The sequence below is a fragment of the Rhinoderma darwinii genome, assembly GCF_050947455.1.
Source record: "Rhinoderma darwinii isolate aRhiDar2 chromosome 5 unlocalized genomic scaffold, aRhiDar2.hap1 SUPER_5_unloc_3, whole genome shotgun sequence".
NCBI classification, from domain to species: domain Eukaryota; kingdom Metazoa; phylum Chordata; class Amphibia; order Anura; family Rhinodermatidae; genus Rhinoderma; species Rhinoderma darwinii.
In genome coordinates, this window is record NW_027461787.1 from 1,557,530 (window position 1) to 1,567,200 (window position 9,671).

The 9,671-nt window shown below is 45.9% G+C and overlaps 1 long non-coding RNA gene across 1 annotated transcript; it reads left to right on the top strand.

Moving 5' to 3' along the window:
* The first annotated feature begins 2,063 nt into the window (after positions 1-2,063).
* On the top strand, positions 2,064-7,721 carry LOC142689484 (uncharacterized). Its single transcript, XR_012858361.1, has 2 exons — positions 2,064-2,210; positions 7,640-7,721. It is a non-coding gene; the product is annotated as an uncharacterized LOC142689484 (long non-coding RNA).
* The last annotated feature ends 1,950 nt before the right edge of the window (positions 7,722-9,671 follow it).

Here is a 9,671-nt window from a genome sequence, read left to right on the forward strand (position 1 = left end):
TCAGTATCTGTATTATTCTGTATATATATACACTGCACAGTACCACTTCTCCTGTCCTGTATACTGGGTGTAATTCTCAGTATCAGTATTATTCTGTATATATACACACTGCACAGTACCACTTCTCCTGTCCTGTATACTGGGTGTAATTCTCAGTATCTGTATTATTCTGTATATATACACTGCACAGTACCACTTCTCCTGTCCTGTATACTGGGTGTAATTCTCAGTATCTGTATTATTCTGTATATATATACACTGCACAGTACCACTTCTCCTGTCCTGTATACTGGGTGTAATTCTCAGTATCTGTATTATTCTGTATATATAGACACTGCACAGTACCACTTCTCCTGTCCTGTATACTGGGTGTAATTCTCAGTATCTGTATTATTCTGTATATATACACTGCACAGTACCACTCCTCCTGTCCTGTATACTGGGTGTAATTCTCAGTATCTGTATTATTCTGTATATATACTGCACAGTACCACTTCTCCTGTCCTGTATACTGGGTGTAATTCTCAGTATCTGTATTATTCTGTATATATACACTGCACAGTACCACTTCTCCTGTCCTGTATACTGGGTGTAATTCTCAGTATCTGTATTATTCTGTATATATACACTGCACAGTACCACTTCTCCTGTCCTGTATACTGGGTGTAATTCTCAGTATCTGTATTATTCTGTATATATACACTGCACAGTACCACTCCTCCTGTCCTGTATACTGGGTGTAATTCTCAGTATCTGTATTATTCTGTATATATACTGCACAGTACCACTTCTCCTGTCCTGTATACTGGGTGTAATTCTCAGTATCTGTATTATTCTGTATATATACACTGCACAGTACCACTTCTCCTGTCCTGTATACTGGGTGTAATTCTCAGTATCTGTATTATTCTGTATATATATACACTGCACAGTACCACTTCTCCTGCCCTGTATACTGGGTGTAATTCTCAGTATCAGTAAGCCCAGTGTAATGTAGGCGCAGCCGTAATGAAGGAAGCGCATGACTAGGTGTTTGGGGTTTTTAGGCTACTATGTTTTAGGCTATTTTATAAGGATTAGAGGGTTATGTGAAAGGGGCATGGGGCAAATGTATCTATATGTGGTGGGTGGAGAGTAAAGTATATAAGTCCATGCGGGGAAGATATAAAAGAGTATCCGGCACACCAATATAGAAAAAAAGGTATTTTTTATTTTGTTTCTAATGCCAGTGGCAGAGTGCGACGTTTCGGTCTAGGTGACCTTCATCAGGCACTGGAATAATTAAAGAACAGTAATCAATATGGGAATAAATATCATACAATACAAGATATAGGGGACGGGGGGGGGGGGACAAAAGGGTAAAAAATAACTGCATAAGTACATGTTACTCTGAACAAGTGTATAAAGACGTTACGTTTTATCAAACTCCAAAGGCAGAGAAAACAATAAGCGAAATAATAAGTAAAAATAAACATAACTACAATCAGGAATGGGTAGAAAACATCCAAATACAGGTAAGGATAAAGCATTATATTGTCATAGCAAGAAATACATCAAAATAAATTTGAACAAAGCAGTACAATTGAGTGGTGGTATCTGAGGACACAGGTTAAGGAATAAAATGACATGAGTGTAATTGTCCACTAGATGGCAGTGGAAGTACAATAATCAAAGGATACAACTGTAGCAGCACACAAAACTATCACTAGGGATCATCACGATAGATTCAAAGATAGACTGAATCGGGTAGGTAGGTGTGTACACTAAAGTTTATAGTGAGAGGAAGGCAGACGTAGAATATACAAAGAGACCAGAGACAAAGTCTGAGTAGAGGGAGTGTGGAGTAGCTTATTACCTGAGCCGTGCTGGGCAACTGAATTGACGAGCGCTAGTGGTGCTGATAGCGGCTGGCCGCTGTATCATGGCGCTGAATGTGAGTGTACCATGCTCACTATAAATATGGCGCCAAGGAGATTCCCTCTGACGTAGGTGCAGTGGGCGGGGCGCTAATGTCGAGGATGACAGGTCAGAGAGACTCAGAGACTCCAGGGGGCGTGACTCGTGGAGAGTCATGATTGGACAGTGTCTTGTTGCTGCAGTAGGCAGGGAAGTAAATAGTAGCGATGCTAAAAGGTTGCTAGGCAACCAGTCGGGGAAGGAAGACAATGAGTCAGCGGTACCGTCAGAGAGGCTGAGAGGACTCTGCAAAGGTAAGGATCGGCCTATGAATGTTCTGTATGTGTCCTATATGTGTCAGGGGTCTATTGAATATATAAATCAGGTGTGACATAGGGGAAACGTCTGAAGCTGGGTAGAGAAGTAACTGATGTGGACACTACTCGTGTAATGGCAGTCTATGTGATCTAAGTGTCATAAGTAAGATAGATGTATGCAGTGATAAGGGAGCTGGGAAGATCAAGGAAAAGAAAGGGAACGAGAAATAAAAACAGGTAGACACAGGCAGGTTCTTATTCTATCCATAAAAGGGATACCGTGGTGGTTTAGTGGGTCTATGGTGGTTCTTGGTGGAACAGGGTAATTCAGTCAGCGTGTCTGGAGGAAAAGGCAATTGTATGGTCAAGGTTAGAGCTACATAACAGTTTAGAATATATGGCAAATTAGGAAACAAATGTTGTATACAGTATGTGACTTTATAGGAAACTACTGAGTTCATAGTCCCTGTTCAGTCCCTTGGGTTCTAATGTTTGTAGTTTATGAATCCAGAATGCCTCCCTACGTTTGAGGGTTTTGATCCTATCGCCCCCTCTTCTCGGGGCTGGGATATGTTCAATAACCTGAAACCTGAGTTGTGCAATGTTATGATGCGCTTTGATGGTGGATGACAAAGACCTGGTCATCAAACCAGCGGACAAAGGAGGAGCGTTGGTGGTTATGGACAAATCCCTCTATGTGGAGGAAATCCATAGACTATTGGGAGATAGAACGGTCTATCAACCCATCCATCAGGACCCCATACATAAGATAGCCAGCAGAATTAGGGTTACTATAGAGAAGCACACGCTGGCGGGCACAATTGATCAGAACACAGCCAGTTACCTAACCAACCAACACCCGATCACACCAGTCTTCTACACACTACCTAAAATGCATAAAAGACTTGAGAACCCTCCAGGACGCCCCATAGTAGCCTCCACAGACTCTATACTGTCACCACTAGCCATCTTTATGGAAAAACTTCTAACCCCCTTGATAAAAAACACGAAGTCATTTCTTCTAGACACTAGCACCTTTTTGACAGCCATACATACGCTGAATGAGATCCCACCTGACACTCTCTTAGTCACCTTTGACGTATGCAGTCTGTATACATCCATACAACACAACAAAGGTTTGACTGCAGTACATGAGATTTTGACAAGATCAGGTAAAGACCCTAAAATTATGGAGCTCTGTACGGATCTACTCACACTGATACTCACTGAGAACTACTTCCTTTTTGAGGACACCTACTATGTACAGAAACAGGGCACGGCTATGGGCTCTAATGTTGCACCACCATATGCCAACAGCTATATGGCCAGTTTTGAAGAACACTTCATCTACCCCCATACTGACTTCCAACAACATATAATCATGTGGAAAAGATATATCGATGATATATTCTGTCTCTGGCACGGCCCTCTTGATAGATTAGTGGAGTTTACTAATTACCTCAATAATGTGTGGCCTGAATTACAATTCACCATGACTCATGACACCACATCCATTAGTTTTCTTGACACACGGGTCATAAAAAATGAGGCTGGTAAGCTCACTACCGATCTACACATCAAGGAAACTGATAGGAATGGCTTACTCCATTACACTAGCTGCCACCCCCAATCCATAAAAAATTCCATACCCAAATCTCAATACAACCGAGTACAAAGGATTGTGGATGATGAGCACACCAGATCCCAAAGAATGGATGAAATGACCCGAAAATTTAGGAACAGAGGCTATCCTGTTGACACATTGATCAAGGCAAGGGAAAACACTTCGGTCAGGACCAACAAAGAAAACAAACGTATTCCGTTTGTACACACTTACCACCCCTGCTCACAAAAAATACACCACATAATAAGGAGACATTGGCCCTTACTCAAAGAAGCGTACCCCCAGATCGATGAATTCAAAAATCCATTCCTACCATGTACAAAAAAACCACCAAATCTTAGGAATAAATTAGTCAAGGCGGACATAGGCTCTACCAAAAAATTACCACGCCAAACGTTCCTGAGTACACCCAAAAAAGGTACCTTCCCATGCCGATCCTGTATGCAGTGTTCCCACATCATCAAAGGTGATAAGATACAGCACCCACAGACTGGACAAGGTATACCCATACATGACTTTTTCACATGCAACACCAACTATGTGGTGTATTTGATAAAATGCCCGTGTGGCTTGGGTTATGTAGGTGAGACCACACAGTGCGTTAAAGACCGGATCAGTCAGCATAAGTCTAACATTAGATGCAGTAAGACACTGCTCCCCATCCCAGCACATTTCATCAAAGCGCATCATAACATTGCACAACTCAGGTTTCAGGTTATTGAACATATCCCAGCCCCGAGAAGAGGGGGCGATAGGATCAAAACCCTCAAACGTAGGGAGGCATTCTGGATTCATAAACTACAAACATTAGAACCCAAGGGACTGAACAGGGACTATGAACTCAGTAGTTTCCTATAAAGTCACATACTGTATACAACATTTGTTTCCTAATTTGCCATATATTCTAAACTGTTATGTAGCTCTAACCTTGACCATACAATTGCCTTTTCCTCCAGACACGCTGACTGAATTACCCTGTTCCACCAAGAACCACCATAGACCCACTAAACCACCACGGTATCCCTTTTATGGATAGAATAAGAACCTGCCTGTGTCTACCTGTTTTTATTTCTCGTTCCCTTTCTTTTCCTTGATCTTCCCAGCTCCCTTATCGTAGCATACATCTATCTTACTTATGACACTTAGATCACATAGACTGCCATTACACGAGTAGTGTCCACATCAGTTACTTCTCTACCCAGCTTCAGACGTTTCCCCTATGTCACACCTGATTTATATATTCAATAGACCCCTGACACATATAGGACACATACAGAACATTCATAGGCCGATCCTTACCTTTGCAGAGTCCTCTCAGCCTCTCTGACGGTACCGCTGACTCATTGTCTTCCTTCCCCGACTGGTTGCCTAGCAACCTTTTAGCATCGCTACTATTTACTTCCCTGCCTACTGCAGCAACAAGACACTGTCCAATCATGACTCTCCACGAGTCACGCCCCCTGGAGTCTCTGAGTCTCTCTGACCTGTCATCCTCGACATTAGCGCCCCGCCCACTGCACCTACGTCAGAGGGAATCTCCTTGGCGCCATATTTATAGTGAGCATGGTACACTCACATTCAGCGCCATGATACAGCGGCCAGCCGCTATCAGCACCACTAGCGCTCGTCAATTCAGTTGCCCAGCACGGCTCAGGTAATAAGCTACTCCACACTCCCTCTACTCAGACTTTGTCTCTGGTCTCTTTGTATATTCTACGTCTGCCTTCCTCTCACTATAAACTTTAGTGTACACACCTACCTACCCGATTCAGTCTATCTTTGAATCTATCGTGATGATCCCTAGTGATAGTTTTGTGTGCTGCTACAGTTGTATCCTTTGATTATTGTACTTCCACTGCCATCTAGTGGATAATTACACTCATGTCATTTTATTCCTTAAAGGCATGGTGTTGCCCTAAAAACATGTTTTTTTTTTAAAAATTAAACATTTAGTGTGTGGGTGATTAAACATTGTTCAAATTTTTTTTTTTTTTTTGCACGAGTCCAGGAAATATTATAAATTATTTCTAATTTATAATACTACCCATTTTTGGTCACTAGATGGGGCTGTTCCCAATGTTGCAGCATTGCAACATTGGGTTAAAAGCCCTCGCTCTAGTGAGCTCTCAGCATCCCCCCCTCCTTTATCCTGGCTAGTGCCGGGATAAACGAGGGGTTTGAAAGGTTGAACCTCCTACACTGTGTGTCGCCATTTTTTGAGGTAACCCACAGTGTAGTAGGTTTACATACAGTAGTAAACACACACAAACACTAACATACATTAAAATGTCTTACCTGCTCCTGCCGCCGCGGCTCCCTCCGGCCCGTCCGCTCCCTTTGCTGCCGCTGTTCCATGTGCACAAGTCCGGAAGCCGCGACCGGAAGTAGTAATATTACAGTCCGGCCGCGACTTCCGGTCCACAGGAAAATGGCGCCGGATGGCGCCAATTTCGAATAGGACTGTGTGGGAGCGGCGCATGCGCAGTTCCCACACAGGCGCCGTACACGGACGTGAATGGGACGGGAGCTGTTCACAGTCCCTATGGGACTGTGGCTGCCGTACTCCATGTCTGTGTGTGTCGTTAATCGACACACACAGAAATGGAACAAAAAATGGCAGCCCCCATAGGGAAGAAAAAGTGTAAAAATAAGAAACAGTAAAACACAAACACACAAATGAATATAAACGTTTTTATTACAGCACTAACATCTTTAACATATAAAAAAATTATTTGCCATGACACTGTTCCTTTAAAGAGGCTCTGTCACCAGATTGTGCAACCCCTATCTGCTATTGCAGCAGATCGGCGCTGCAATGTAGATTACAGTAACGTTTTTATTTTTTAAAAACGAGCATTTTTGGCCAAGTTATGACCATTTTCGTATTTATGCAAATGAGGCTTGCAAAAGTACAACTGGGCGTGTTGAAAAGTAAAAGTACAACTGGGAGATAATTCTGCAGCAGCATCGGCGTTTGCAGGTAAGTCTATGTAGCTACTTACCTGCAAATGCTGATGCTGCTGCAGAATCAAGTGTAGCCTCTGGTGCCGACACGATGCAGGACCTGTGAGTGACGTCACAGATCTGCACTGCCAGAAGCTGGGCGTTGTGAAGAGAAGTGGATGATACTTCTCATCAGAACGTCCAGCTAGTAAAAGTAGTAAACACGCCCCGATGTACACACATAATACACGCCCCGATGTACGCACATAATACACGCCCCGATGTACGCACATAATACACGCCCCGATGTACGCACATAATACACGCCCACTTGTACTTTTACTTTTAAACACGCCCACTTGGACTTTTGCAAGCCTCATTTGCATAACTACAAAAATGGTCATAACTTGGCCAAAAATGCTCGTTTTTTTAAAATTAAACACATTACTGTAATCTACATTGCAGCGCCGATCACATGCAATAGCAGATAGGGGTGCAAAATCTGGTGACAGAGCCTCTTTAACCTGTGTCCTCAGATACCACCACTCAATTGTACTGCTTTGTTCAAATTTATTTTGATGTATTTCTTGCTATGACAATATAATGCTTTATCCTTACCTGTATTTGGATGTTTTCTACCCATTCCTGATTGTAGTGATGTTTATTTTTACTTATTATTTCGCTTATTGTTTTCTCTGCCTTTGGAGTTTGATAAAACGTAACGTCTTTATACACTTGTTCAGAGTAACATGTACTTATGCAGTTATTTTTTACCCTTTTGTCCCCCCCCCCCGTCCCCTATATCTTGTATTGTATGATATTTATTCCCATATTGATTACTGTTCTTTAATTATTCCAGTGCCTGATGAAGGTCACCTAGACCGAAACGTCGCACTCTGCCACTGGCATTAGAAACAAAATAAAAAATACCTTTTTTTCTATATTGGTGTGCCGGATACTCTTTTATATTTATGTTTGGGTTGGGCCCCTATCCGTGCAAAACCTCACCCTTCCACGTATCTGGTGCTATCTGAACCTTTACACATGCGGGGAAGAGGCAGCCCTCTTTCCCGCTGGACAACAGGAGAAATATTTGTCCTGTTATTATATTTAAAAAAAAAAATAATAATAATTTACACTTACCTGTAATGGACGCGGCGATGGAGCTAACGATGGCCAGGATCCGGGATGCAGCGATGCAGCACGGCGCAGGCTGGCTGGATTCGATGTTTGCCGGGGCTCTTCCTCCGGTTCCAGCGGCTGGAGAGGAGAGCGAGGGACACAGCAGCGGGCGTTCCAGGCCTCTGAAGAGGCCTTCACATGAGGTAACGCCTCGGTCTTGTCGGCGCCGAGGGAGCCCCTCCAGGGACCCTCCTCCTCCTGCTGGTCCGGAGCTGCACCCTGGCTACGGTCCGCGGAGGTCTGGGAGGAATCCCATCAGGCGGGCGAGACCGGAGGTGACAGGAGGGGGGGGCCGCGGCGGCCATCTTCCTCCCTCCTGTCTTCAACAACAAGGCCGTAAGTGGAGGCGGGACCGGATGCGCGCGCAGGACCGGATGCGCGCGCAGGACCGGATGTGACGGCTTTCTCCGGCGCCGATGTTCCAGGTGCCGGAGGAGCTCTACTTACAGACGTCCGGACATCAGGCCCGACCCGCAGGAAGAGGCGGGCGGCTTCCAGATGGGGAGCGAGATCGCCTCCTGCTGAGCAGGGAGGCGTGCGGCGGCAGCAGCGACCGGAAGCACCCGGGCAACTTCGGGTAGTGACGCCGGGCCCCATCCGGGGCAGCGGTCTGCTATACATGCAGCAACAAGGAGATTTTTGACAGCCCTGCAGAAGGACTGGGACGGCAGGGCTGTCGGTCGGAGTATGCCACGCCACCATCGGGTGGCAGGACCGTGGACGGGCCGCGTTCCGCTGGGCATAGGACATCAGCGACCGGAAGTGCGGGGAGCTACGGGGAGCGTGGGGTGCAGGAGCACCACTCCCCAGGATCGTCAGGACCGATGCCGTGCTCATCCGGAGTGGTGGACGCGTCCGCTGGGAGGTCACCTCAGGGACGGCCGGGTGTGGTGCCGGGGATGTGTGGGGGGGAAGTTGTCGATGTCTCAAATGCATTTGTTGTTTAGAGGGATGCAGGAATATTTTATGAGAGTTTTGCCAGGTGTAGAGCAGTCGCCAGCGAGGGTATGGGGCGCTGCTAGTGAGGCGTCTGCTAGTGCGGCAGGGAGTGCGGTTGCTGGCGAGGCGATTTCTAGTGCAGCTGCGGCAGGGATTGCGGGTGTTAGTGAGGTGGCGCCGGTTGTGGGTGCCGTAGTGGCGGTGGAAAAAGCGGTTGATGCGGTGGCTGGTACAGCTAAGAAAGTGGTGGAGGATGTGCGTTTGGCTGACGCGGCTAAAGGCGAGGTTTATGTGTGTTTTGAGGGCCCGCTGGGGGCGCATTTGAAGGTGGAGATTAGGGAAAAGATCTGGAAAGATGAATATGTGGAGATTTTTTCTTTGCTGCCGTTAGAAAAGTTTAATTTGGACCGGTGGAAACCGGATGAAAGTAAGAAGGAGGAGGAGGAGCGGCGGCGGTATCGCTTGATTCCTCGGACTTTTGCGAATTGGCTGCAGGCCTTCGCTATCTTGGCTAGTGTGGTGGGTGAGAAGGCGCCGGAGAACTGTTCGGCGCTATTCTGTTATATGGATTCGGTAGGGGAGGCGTATCGTGTATACGGCGGTAATGCGTGGTTGCGGTATGACGAACAGTTTCGTCAGCGGAAATCGGTGCGCCCGTCGTTGCGATGGGACCACAAAGATATCAGTTTGTGGATGCGTCTGATGTCTGCACCAAAACAGGGGCAGCAGCCCTTTCGGGATGCGGCCGGCGGTCAGGGGTCAGCAGCGGG